We start from the raw sequence: 13,781 nt of genomic DNA, 5'->3' as shown, positions 1-13,781 counted from the left end.
ACAGGAGTTCATGGCTTCAAGAAGTAGGAATGGGTGTGAAGAAGATAAAATTCGAGATCCTTTTGCTTGACTATACTTTCAGAGGCTTTGGTTCACCTTCTGCCTGGCTTCTTATGGGACAATATTTACATCCATATAATATGATTAGGGCAAATATTTAACAAATATAAGCAAGAAAACCTTTTTTTGTCCAGAAAAACAGCCTTTCTAAGAGCCAAGGATAGATCTTAAAATCTAATGAACAGGGTCTGATTTGAGAAAGAAACTAAAATAGCTTAACTCCCTGTTCAAAATAGCTAGATCTCTGGGAGGTACTAAACACTTCTGTGTACTGAGCCCAAAAAACTCTAGTAGTAAATATGTCTAGACACCACAACATTTACCAGGTCAAGAGTAAGGCAGATCTCTTCTCTGTAGGCACCAGGTAATTTCTGGGATATAAATGTATTGAGACTTAAGAGGTAATTCCGAGTTGTAGAGCATCTTTTCCTGGATGCTACAGTAGAGGCCTTTCCTGGGATCTTCTTTGGGAAGCCACAGAGACTCCCTGTCATGTTTATGTTCCAAGTAATGGGCAACCCAATCAGTCTTCATTCTGTCCACTTTAGCTTCTCTAGAGTTGGTAATGTTAAGAACTTAGGGTCGGCAACTAGAATCAGGTTCTGCCTATAAAATGCAATGCTGTGACTCTGCCTGTTTCTTTGGGATCCCTGACTCTGGCTGTCCTCCTCCTTCCTCCTGATAAGTATTCAGATAGTACATTATCTGACTTAAGTCCCCATATGCAGATGATTTGGACTGTGGGATTTTGGTTTGCTGGTGATATACTCATCTGTCATTGTACTTTGTCAGGCATTCACCTCAGAACCCTCCTTTTCATCACAAGTTTCTTAGAAACTCAGAAATTCTCAGGGGTATCTGATCGCAACCTGTATTCTGTCTGTCATGCCTGATCATCACAGAAAGCATGGGCCTAGCCTCTGAGGCTCTTGTGTGGGCATCCATATGAGGGGCACCATGAAACTGCCTTAGACTATCGCCATCTCTCTTTTCTGCAGAAAGGCCATAGCAGCTTCCTTGAGCTGGTATTCCCAATCTATAGAGGTCCATCAGTATCAGGATTTGTATTGTTTCTCCTTAATTGCTACAGCTTCTATTCTAGAAAGTAATAACTTCTAGCAACTATTCACATCTGGATTTAGACTTGTCCATTCCAAAACACTGATTTTTTTTTCTTTATCCATTATCTTGTAGGTTTGCATGTATGTTTAGGAACTTTGTCTTGCAGTATGACCCACTTGTGCTTCAGCTGAGAGACAGATGACCTGATATTCTTCTGTAGAATTTTCTGATACAAAGGAGAATTCATGTTTCCTTCAATTATGTCAAGTTACTCAGGTTCTTAGGCAGCAATGCATTCCAAAACCATGACAGTATCCACTCTATGTTTGTTAGCTGGCATGAGGTTCTTATTAGGGAATGCAGGGCTTGGTTTCTGCCACACATAACACACATGTAGCCAAAATGTTTCTACTTCTGACTTAACTGCTTTTCAGAAGTCTGGAGGGTAGTTTAGTGCTTTCTGACAAACTTGAGATGAGCATCAATCTTCTCAGTAGTCATGGCTTTCATCTTGCTACTTTCCCATTAATCCCATTTTAACCAGCGGTCTCTAGCTATTGCATTAAAGACTAAGGAAAACATACATTTTTCTGCCTCTGGTCATCCTTCCTCCTTCTTGTTTCACATACTCCACTGTCAACCATCATTGCCAATTCTAATCCTAAACTGAAACTTCAATTTCTTCTGTCCATTTGCAGGTTCCCATCCTACAAGTTCAAGGACTGTAATGTTCAGAAGCATGAGCGTGCTCTAAAGAAGCCCAGGACAAAACATAAAAGAATCCTTCAATAAACATATTTTTTTCACTGTGTTTCACCAATGCATACATGAACTTGGATCCATCTGTAACACAGAAAGAGACGGAAAGCAATCAAAATTTCTCAGCATTCCTTAATTCCCAGCCTCCCATTATCTGTTGAATTGCAACTCCCATCATCCCCACTAGCTATACTGGGAATTGTAATCCAAACACATTTAGGCTTTAGGGAGGGATGTGTTGCATCGTATTATATGCCTATGTATGTTGACTTATTCATTGTTCTTGGTTATTTACTATGCAAGATAACTTTTAATCTCTATTAAGACAACCAGACAGTTTCAGAAATAGTATGTAGCAATTTTTTGTTTGTTTTTTTCAGAAAACAAAAGCAAAAACAAAAACTGGCAAGGTAGGACATGGTTGAGATTGTTTGATTAGTACTGATTAATTCCAGCCATTCTTAGCTTTAGCTATTGTTCTCAGTATTCATATGATATTAGCAATATAGCACAATAGAAGAGGAGGGTTTGTACTTTGATTTTAAAATAGATAATTATTTAGTGACCTCAGATTAGCTAAACATAAGTCCCATTTAACTGTGGAGGAATAATAAAAAGCAGTGGACAAATCTCCAGTAACTTATTTTACAAAGTATTCCTTCAAGTCTCTTCTGGAATACCTATTTGACTATAGATTCTCTGGGAGGTGGAGTGGGGGTGGGGGTGGGGGTGGAGGAGAAGAACAAATTTTGGTTGTTGTTCAGCTATTGGTCAACTGTCTAGCCTAGAAATTAGAAGTGATTATTTCTGATGTGGTCATCTGTTCTCTGGGTTCCAATCAGTGAAAAGCCATTTTAACCTAGAGAATATAAAAGAACTGCCAGATAGAAAGAAAAAAAAATGTTTGGATATGATTAAATGGAACTGGATTTGCACCAATGACTTGGAAGTGAAAAGCTCTGTATCCGATTACCAATCTTGTAAGCCATCCAAGCTCCTGGCTTCTGGGGTTTATTCAATGACATTTTACATTCTTTTTGTCCTTAATGTGGAAAAAATCATTGCGGCATTTCCTCTTGTATAATTTATATACTAGGGTTTGCTGTGTTTAAAAATGACCAGAGACCTCATACTGTATTTCTATATAACATTCTTGATTAAAAATATCCCAGAGAGAGAGAGAGAGAGAGAGAGAGAGAGAGAGAGAGAGAGAGAAGAAAGAAAGAAAGAAAGAAAGAAAGAAAGAAGAAAGAAAGAAAGAAAGAAAGAAAGAAAGAAAGAAAGAAAGAAAGAAAGAAAGAAAGAAAGAAAGATTTTAGCTTTGACATTGGTGATTTTTGTCCACATTATGACAAAAAGATATAGGAAACAAATTTGGATACTATTTAATCACAGGCAATATTCTTGCAAGTCTCATGATTTTGTAAGGGTTTGTGGGCTTAGCTCTTTTGATTTAAAGACCTGGATAAAATTTGATAAGTTTCTGCCCTTGAAATGTGCTTATGGTCTTTAAACATTTTTCTCTTCCCCCTCCTCCACCTCCCCAACACACACCTTACATTCAGTGCATGGAGAGGCTGGGAATGTACTTGATTCCCCCGTCTCATCATTGCAGCGCTGCATATTTGGCAGAGAACCCAGTGCACATACAGCTGAAATAATGGAGGCTGTTTATGTGATCTGTAACTCTGTAATAACTTATTGAGTTACTATATTTCTATCCTGCCTTTCCTTGAAAAAGTTTTATCAGCAGTTGAATCGTCTTTCCTTGACAGAGGGGCAAGGAAGAGGACTTTTAAGCAATTTCTTCATTTTGTGTGTGTGTGTGTGTGCACGCATGCGTGCGTATGTGATTTTCTAGGCATTAAAAAAATAGTTTTAAGGCCCCCCTCACAATTTGTGTATTTAATAAAAAATAACAAAAATTGAAAAGTCTGAGCATCCTACTCTCACATTTTACTTTCATTTCATAGTCAACTGGGGTCTTGAACAGATTCTTCTCAGACCTGGCCTAACTCTCCTTAGCACAGCTGCCACAGCTGGCATTTGTACAGGTAGTAGAGACATCACACTGAAAAAAAGCACTTCTTTTTTGATAAGTAGAATTGATAAGATGAGGTCATCTGTACTATGTCAGAGAAAGGAATACTTCTGACAATTTATCATTCTTTTTCCCCCCAACAAAACGGGAATAATACATTATAGAATACAGGTAATAGCTGAGTACAATGGTATTTATATAATAGAAACGAGAAATTCTTAACACATTCTAAGATGACTTAGATAAATTAAACCCTTAAAGTTGAGAAAAAAGTTTATAGCAATGTTAAATATGATTTCTAAAATGTTAAAGAACACAGGGTTGCTTAAATTGTACAATTAATGCTTAAAATGGAATTGATAAAGAGTAGCAAAATTCTTGGAATTAATTTATAATATGAGAAAGGTTCTGATCTTTGATTTTAATATTTAATATTAAAGTTTCCACTGTATTGTTATTTATAAATGTTAAAAAAGAGAAAAAGAAAAAAAAAGGAGCTGCTTGGAAAAAGCAGATAGGTATTTAATTTCTGTTTTTCTTTATTTATAATAACTTCATTAATTTTTTAGGCAAGAAAGATAAAAGGTAACAGAAACTAATATTTAAGATGAGGGAAAAAGAGAAGGAAGGAAGGAAGGAAGGAAGGAAGGAAGGAAGGAAGGAAGGAAGGAAGGAAGGAAGGAAGGAAGGAAGGAAGGCAGGCAAGCAAGCCAAAAGTGTGGAAAACCAAAATAAACAGAAAAGGGGATAGTAGGCATCCTTGTCTTGTTCCTTTTTGTATCTCACAGGTTTTGTCAGATTTCCATTTACAATAATTTGTGCTTTCTCTGAAGTATAAATCAATTTTACCCATTTTATGAAATTCTCTCAAATTCGAATCTTCCAAAACTTTAAATAAAAAAGGCCAATTTAGCATCCCTCTTTAGGTATTAATGCTATATTAGCCTCTTTCCAAGTCTCTGGCATGTTTCCTCCCTGTAATAAAGAATTCAGCATATTTTGGAAGAGTTGTAGAAGTTCATCCTCAAAACATTTGCAATAAGAAACTGGTAATCCATCTGGTCCTTGTACTTTTCCTGGTTTAATTTTTTTTTATAGCTTCAGAAACTTCCCTTATAGGTCCATTCATAATCTGTGTTTGGTTCTTTGTAAGCCATGGTATTTTTTTTTTTAAGTATTCATCTATTTTTTCCAAAGAAATATCATGTCCTTTACACAAGTTAGAATAGTACTGGTAAAAAGTTTTTTGTATAGCCACATTGTCTGTTAATACAGTATCTCCCTCTCAAAGTTTCAGAATCATTTTCTTTTCTTTCTCTTTTCTTAATTTATATGCTACCCGTTTCCTTGGTTTATTGGCAAATTCAAAATTTTTCCTTTGCATAGTTCATCTTTGTTTCCATTTCTCTTACTGTTAACGTAGATAAATGTTGCTGTTTAATTTGATGTGAAATGCTTATCTTTTCTGGCAATTTCTCTAATTCTTCCTCTTTTCATCTCATCCAAAATAGCCTGTATTATCTCTTGGGTCTTTTTTTAATAAAAAAATTCAGTATTATATTGTATGAAATAACCTCTAATGAAAGCTTTATTTGTATCCCAAACCATTCTTAAATCAGTATCTTTATTTAAGTTGTTTTCAAAAATGCTATTAATTTTTTGTTGTTTTTTTTTGCAATCTTCCACTATCAAGTCTTTCTGTAATAAAGTTTCATTTAATCTCCACCTAAAAGAGGTAGGTTTGCTTTTAACAATCAAACTCACAGGATTATGTTCAGCAAGTCTTTGGTAAAATCTCAATTTAGGAAAACTTATTAGCAAGATTTTTTGAGTTTGACATATCTTTTCTTGAAAAGGATCTATGTCTTTCTGAAAAATTAGTATCTTCTCTACAGTTGCCATTCTTCTGTCTCCATACATCCACTAGAGCTAAATTATTAATCAAATTAAAAAAAAAAACCTTTGGTAATTTACCTTGAATAATTTTAATATTTCCTCTGATGTTCTATCTAATTGTGGAGAAATCACACCATTCCAATCTCCAATTCAGTTTTCAGAAGAAAAACTTCTTAATCGCTCCATAAATTGTTTATAAAAAGTTCCTTAATCTTCATTTGGGACATAAATTCCTAATACCATAGTTTTAGTCCCTTGTAGTTCAACTTCCACCCTGACAAATCTACCATGTGTGTCAGTTAAAACAAGTTCTGGTGTTAATTGGGGGTTAATATATAAAACAAGTTCGTTTATTTTTTTAGGTCCAGCTGAAATAAATTCTTCATCCCAATTTTTGCAAATCAAATATTTTATGTCCTTTCTTCTAATACGAGTCGCTTACAGGCAAATTATATCTTTAGTTTTTTTAAGTAGTGAAATTTTTTTTTTCTTTTTTGTGAAGTATTTGTTCCACTTATATTCCACCTTAAACATTTATAATCCATGTTTAGACCAGTAGTTTAGAAAAATCAATGCCTGTAGCACCTAGTTCAGCGTCATCTTTTTCAGAATCCTTTTGCATCTGTCATGGTTTTGGAGTAGTCTCCACTACAGTCCCATTTGGGTCTCTTTCCCTTTAAATTTTTCCAAAAATTCTCTGGCCTTTTGAACAGAATTCAGCTGAAATCTTTGCTGTTTTAAGGTAAAAATCCTAGCCCTTAATTTGTCCCAGGAAATGAAATCTTTTTTTGTTTTAGTATCTCAATTAAAAGGAATATTCCTGTCTCTTGCATAGAATTCTAATAGGGATTTCTTTTATGATTATTATATCTGCATTATCCATTTTCAATCTTGTATTGAAATGCTGTTGCAAGATTTGAACCTTTGTTTTTTTCCTCACAAAATGCTTCAAAACATCCCTTGGAATATTTCTTGTTCTTCCAAAACCTGAATTTATTCAATACACTTTATCAATCTCCATCTCGATATCTTCCTCTTCCCAGTCCAAAAAATTTCTCAATCCTTGCACATTTTTTCATCTAATGACTTCATCAGAGCTCTCTGGAATAGCTCTAAATCTTCAGCAGAATTCCTTCTCTAGCTCTAAATCTTCAGAGTTCCAGCAAAGCCACATTATCCATCTCTCTCTCCAATTCTCTATCCCTAACTTCTGATTTATTCTCTAAAATGTCCATCTTATCATGAATTTGTTTTGTATCTCCAGATATTTGTTTTACAGAATTTTCCATCTTATCAAGCCTTTTCTCTATCTTTTTTTCAAAGGCTGCAAATTTGGCCTCAAGCAACTGAGTCAATTTAGTCCCCAATTCTTCAAACATTGACTGAAGTAAGCTTAAAGGGATTGCTTTATCTTCTTTGTCTTTTTTTTTTCTATCAGCTGCTCAGAGGAACCTGTTCTAGCCTCCAGTCTAGCAGCTTTGCACATCATCATTGTGTGAGAGTGAAAGTGTTAAACTGAAGAGAAAATAAACAGAAACTTTACTCCCTCTTGTGTCTTTAAGGCTAATTGCAAGTACTTGTCACACTGGGTTTCCATAGTTACCACCAAGCACTCAGCCTGCTCAGGTTACCTTAATCTTTTGTTTTGTAAATCCAGCCAATTAGCAACAGTCTCTAATGTAAAGCAAACCGTGTTCCTATGGAAGGTCTGAACCAGTTAATTAATTCAATTAGGATTTTTGCAATGCAGTTTCATAAAATAATTATTTTTATTAAAAGTAACCTTCCCCTTCTTCCATTTTAACATTATTGTGTCATCCCTCATTATGCTTTTTGCCAAATACTCTTTAAACTTTGATTCTTTAAATCTTCTTTTAAGTTTATAATCCCTACCCCCAAAATGAATATCACCAAGAGAAGTACTTATCTGTAGTAAAAGAAAATCTCTCTCAGGTTGAAGAAAAATTAAATCCAAATGTGATTAAGAAATGGTGATTGGCTGGTTCTTATGTCCAGATTGGCTGCACCACAGCTGTGAATGTAGATGGAGTCCCGTGCTTCCCAGCCGCTTAACTTCTAAGCAAACCACAAAAGCATCCATTTTTGCAATTTACTCCAGACAGGAAGCAGCTGTCCAGAGATTAGATGGGTTATTTCATGCTCCCTCCTTTATCCAGAGGAAGTGCTGGTTCCTGGGCACCGATCTTTTTTGTGGTGCTATCTCCGCTCCCCCAAAGACAACTAAACCACTATTAATCCCCACCAAAAGTGTTTTTATTTTAATTTCTAACATTCCCTTCTTTATATTCTGACTGATTTACATTGTTTATAAACATTTAGACCCCGCTTAAAAAACATATTATAAATGTTTATATTTGCCTTGCTGTCAGGTTCAGCCCAAGAACAACAATGAGGCAATCCAATACAGTTCAGTTCCTTTATTAGCTTGCACCTAATGGACAGAAATCTCACCAGACTAAACCTATGCTAAAACAACTAGTGGATGTACCCCATGAGACTTTAGGGAGGGGCCAATATCACCCTCTTTTTCTTCCCACATTCTTGTTGTGGGCCGAGGAGGCGCTTGCTCTGGAAAGTCTCTCCCCCCTCCTGACAACCTTGAACTTCCATTCCAGAATCTTCCCCACTCATGCCATCCATTACACTTGCTGCATGATATGATGTGTATATGGAAATAAGTTTTGCTTGAATTTGATTAAACTTCTATTGTGTATATATGATGTTAGTTTTGCCATTGCCATGTATTCTCCAAGTTTAAGTTCCCAATCAAATATTGTCAGGTTTGTATCTTTCTTCCAATGTGGGGTGAAGTTTATCCTCACAGCTGCAAACATGTATCTCAGTCAATTAAGGTGTTTCTTGTTAATGTATTCTGAGATCATATCTAGTTAAAAAGTGTTATTTTATTTCAAATTTAATTTCTAAAATTTTCTGGATTGTACTATGTATGTCTTTCCAAAACTTTTGAGGTTTTTTACATGTCCACCACATGTGGTAAAATGTTCCTTCTGTTTCATGGTATTTCCAACATTTGTACTGTATAATTTGTCTATCTTGGAAATTATTGACAGAGTTGTGTACCATCTGTAAAACATTTTATACCAGTTTTATTTTAGATTATAATTTGGAGTAAATTTTATGGATTTGGTCTTTAATTCTTCCCATTGTTGTGTTGTGACTGTTTCATTAAAGTTTTGCATCCATTTTATTCTGCAATTTGTAATTTGTTCTGTCTCCATATCATATCTGAATAGGAGTTTATATATACAGATGGTATTGACTTTGTATAAGCGTTTCAAAAAAAGAATTCCCTCCCTCGTCCTTAAGATCAGATCCTATCCTTCCAACAGCTTGTAAGTACATCAACCGTGGTATATTCTGGCCTTCACTAAATAATTCTTGCTATGTCTTAAATCTATTCATGGAGTCTGAGTGAACAGGTAGCATGGCATTCGGTGGGCAAAGGCATTAATTGCATAAAATGGCATTTTTGCTCTCTGCCATGTGCTTGTCAGAGAAAAGAGGCAAAATTGTTTACCCATGATGACCCTTCACTCATTTGGAAGAATTCCAAACCTACAGTCACCTCTATTAGGAACAAAGAAGGCTTATTCCCACCAGTGTAAGGGAACCTGGATTACCTTGTAATGAGGCACATCCTGGGTTGAGGCACATGTATGTTAAGCCCCTGGATGAATGGCAAACCCCCAAACACTAACATAGGATTTGATAGGTTCACAGTACAAAGCGTATGTGAGCCAAAACCATGTTTCTTGCTTAACTATCACTATTTACAGGTCATAATGGCACATCTAACACATGCAAATTCCATGATGGCTGAACATTATTTATGCTAGAGATGTAAATAGTTTGCTTCCAATTATTCCAGAATTAGCTATTTCCCCCTCCTAATGAATGATTAAGGTTAACTTTTAGGTGAACGTTACATCCTACATGATATATACACAATCTCTAACTAGTGCAATGTCTTCTGGACAATTCCCTGCACACTACAGCATCCAAAAGTGCTAGTGAATGCAGTCCCAGTTCTTTTTATGCCTGTTACATGTACTGTGGGAGAGACTGTCTGAACAAGACTAAAGTCAACAGAAAAACAAAGTTTTATTGTTATTGATAAAGCAATCTCCAACTGTGTTGAAATATGCTGAGCTTTAAGTCATATAACTCCTAGCTAGCAGGTTCTATCCAAGTATACACCTGAATGTGTGAAATTAATTAATTAATTATTCACAATGGGTAGCTGTCCTATGTCTCTTGAGCATGTCATCTTTGCATATTCAAGAAAACGTCTGAAAATTCAGAGGTGATCAGGATGGGGAATGATGTGATGGCATTTATTTATTTATTTAATAACAGAACAGGCTTGTCTATCATCTTGGTCCAACGTACAGAAGAACAGCTGGGTTTTCACAGCTCTACAAAAAGCTAATAGGTTTGGGGGCCACCTGAACTTTGTGGGGTGGGGGTGAGGAGCTCACTCTGAAAGGCAGGCATAGCAACAGAGAAGGCACACCTCCAAGGAACCTGGAAATGCCCACCCTTGTACAACATCATGGGATGGGCAGAAGTAACACAAGTATAATGCTAATTGGAGATGTTTGACTTGGGAATTCTGTGTTCACATCAATCCAGGTCATAATAAGGAGAGGGTAAAATAATCCATCAGCCCCTTCCTAATGTTTTTCATTGACCATACAACTCCTGTGTCAGATACCTGCATGATCACCAACTTAGCTTTCAAAAAGGGTGGGGCAAAACTATTCCCACTTCTATGATAGAAGAGAAAGATAAACTATCCGTGGATATTATTGTGTATCCGTATCTGCTTTCTTCTTATTCACATTCTTTCATGAACAAGAGATCATTTGTTTTTTCATTGGTTCAGAAGATTTCTATGTCTTCTTTTTCAGATGTGAAAATCTAAAATACATCCATTTCAGCAGAAGGTAGTGCCAAAAAGTTAAAAGAAAAAGGAAATAATTTCATGTATTTATTTAATTATTTCTCTACAAAAGTTAAATGAAAGTCTCTTAAAGTGGAAAGCATAATAAAGCTGCAAAATCTAGGAAAGTTTCCTGGAACAACTACTCCCTCCAGATAGTTAGGATGGAAGAACCATATGAAATGTACAATTATTTTCCTTTCAGAAATCAATTGTGCGACGCGTGCTTGATTCTTCTTAAAATGCATTTCGCATTTCTTCACCCTTGAAAGGACTGGTATATGTTACGTTTTTGTAATGTGAAGCACAGTTGTTTAGATATGATACATAATAATCATTGTAACTGTATAATTATAATCAAAATAGGAAAGCAGAGAAAGCTCCCTTCAGTGTTTTCACGGGACCTTATCCAATTAGTGCCTAATACATAAATGGAATACTTTCACACACCCAAAGCCGCAGCCTTCAAAGATTTACTCTATAGTTCATAACTTTCAAAAAGCAGTCAAAAATATGTGTGGCTTGAAAGAACACATTGAACCTACGTGACAACCAATTTCCACTAATTTTATCTGTCTTGGAGTAATTTGCACAGACCTTAATCTGCTTTCACACTCTACTTGTGAGGCATAGTATAATATATTTATATGTGTGCAAGTGTGCAGTATAAAGCCAAAAGCATTGGGTACTTTTTTCCTATGCTCAGCTTCAAGTGGTTTGCTACTTCTGCCTCTTCCTAGCATTTGGATGTGGTGAGGCATAAGATGATTGTTTTTTGTTTATTTATTTTGATACCTTCAAGTCATTCTTGATTCCTGGCAACTGCCCGGACAAGTCCCTGCAGTTTTCTCAGCAAGATTTCAGAAGAGGCTTGCCATTGCCTCCCTCCTAAGGCTGAGAGAGAGTGACTGGCCCAAGGTCGCCCAGTTGGTTTTGGGCCTAGCTGGGACTAGAACTCAGTCTTAACCACTACACCAAACTGGCTCTCTGTTTGTTTAATTATTAGATGTATACTCTACCTTTCATTCATGAACTCAAGGCAATGTATATAGCACTCTTTCCTCCTATTTTTTCCCCACAGCAACACTGTAGGGCAGGTTGGGCTGAGATAGTGATTGATTCAAAGTTACCTAGGAAGCTTCTGTGACTGACGATGGACTAGAACCTAAAACTCCCTGTTCCTAGTCCAACACCCTAAGCCAGTGTTGTCCAAACTTGGTCACTTTAAGATGAGTGGACTTCAACTCCCAGAATTCCCCAGCCAGCATGCTGGGGAATTCTGGGAGTTGAAGTCCACTCATCTTAAAGTGGCCAAGTTTGGACAACACTGCCCTAAAGTGACTTTCCACACTGATTATATTCATGGAATTGTCCTACAGACCTTTTAGAATAGCCTGTTAGTGCAGAGTAACGCAGTTAGCAAAGGGTTATGTGGTTGATAATTTGTCACCAAATACAGTCTAAAGTGCCGGTTATTACCTTTAAACCCTGGTCATTTTAAAGACTGTCACATCCTATATGGATCTGCCAATTGTTTAAGAATAGTTACAGTATCTGAGGCACAGGTAACATGCAACAGGCTTTCTCAAAGGTGTGCAGTCTCATTTAAGAATGCTTCCCCCAAGACATTAGGTCATCTATCTTTTTATCTATAAAAACATTTATTTTCAAACATCTAAAGCAAGGCTTATTGGTTTTATGTTATGTATTGATTGTATATATTCTCATGGGCATTTTTTCTAATACATATTTTTCTTAATAGACTCGTATTTCCTTCATATATTTATTTTTGTGTACATTTTTAAAGTTGTAAATAGTAGCATGGGAAAATTCTAACTAGCTCATTAAAAACACTTGTAGTCATGTTGGCCCATCAGGAAAAAAAAATCCAAAGTGTACATTTGCCTGTTTAAGAGTTCTAAAAAGTGGAGATTTCAGTGTCTTCATGCATACTTGTGCAATTTGTATAGCCATGCATAACAATGTATACAAATTTGTCCTCCACAGTCAATATTTATCAGCATTTTCTGCCATCTTACTAGGTTAATGTATACCTTTGCTGGAAATGCCAATATCCGGCCTGAAGTATACTTACATGTTTGTGCGAAGACTGCCAGCATACTTCAGTCCTCTTTGGCCATACTATCCTTGTAACAAACTGAGCTCTGTCTCTATATGTTAATAGAATAAGGCTTGTAAGAGACATAGTTAAGAAAAATCAGAATTCAAATTTAGCTTTTCCATTGGAAGATGACATAATTCTGAAATAGATTGACAACTCTGCATCTGAATGTTTTTTTCTTTCAGAAATAATCTTTGTCCCCCACTCACAAACTGAACCAGCATGTACATCATTCTTTATAGCTATTTCTTCATCTTCTGCTACCATTATATAATGTCCTTTACTTGGAGGTTTTACTGTACAGCAATATAAATGAAACAGAACACATTACATGCTTGGTTTTCAATGTTTGGATAGTAAGAACAATGCCAGCTCTTGTATACAGGCCTGGTAACTAACAACATTACAATATAGAAGTTCATCATAATACTGAGGCTCTGGCAGGGGAATAATATTTTTCAATGTAGTATCTAATGCTAGGGCAAGAGCCTCTGTTCCCAATAATCCTTACAGATTATCCCATATCATTCAAATTAGAAGTGCCACAAGCACCGAGCATGACTGCATAAAATGAGCCATGCTACAGATGCCTGTAGGACAAGTTTAGTAAAATGTATCCAGATGGTCCCATCAAGAAAAGGGAGGGGTGTAAACTTGCTGGATACATCCTAAAGATATTAGGAGGTATGGGGTATTGAACACCAGCTAAATGGGAAACATCTGTTCCCCACCTTGTTCCCTTCCACATTTCTTTCTTTATTGTTCCACTTTTTGAAGGTCATTTCATCTCTTTTGGTGTGTAGATATCGGGTGGTTGTTTGGACAAGAATAGGTCAGGATCCCTGAAAGTTTAATGA

At 36.1% G+C, this 13,781-nt stretch overlaps 1 pseudogene; it reads right to left on the bottom strand.

The window, feature by feature from the left end:
• Positions 1–379: 379 nt before the first annotated feature.
• Positions 380–13,191, bottom strand: LOC112540511 (centriolar and ciliogenesis-associated protein HYSL1-like; annotated as a pseudogene).
• Positions 13,192–13,781: the final 590 nt, after the last annotated feature.

This window comes from Python bivittatus, unplaced genomic scaffold (genome assembly GCF_059951505.1).
Source record: "Python bivittatus isolate LINGU-HERP-01145 unplaced genomic scaffold, Pbiv_v1 ctg000590_np1212, whole genome shotgun sequence".
Lineage (NCBI taxonomy): Eukaryota > Metazoa > Chordata > Lepidosauria > Squamata > Pythonidae > Python > Python bivittatus.
The sequence above is the reverse complement of the archived record's forward strand: the minus strand, read 5'-3'. Positions and strand labels throughout refer to the sequence as shown.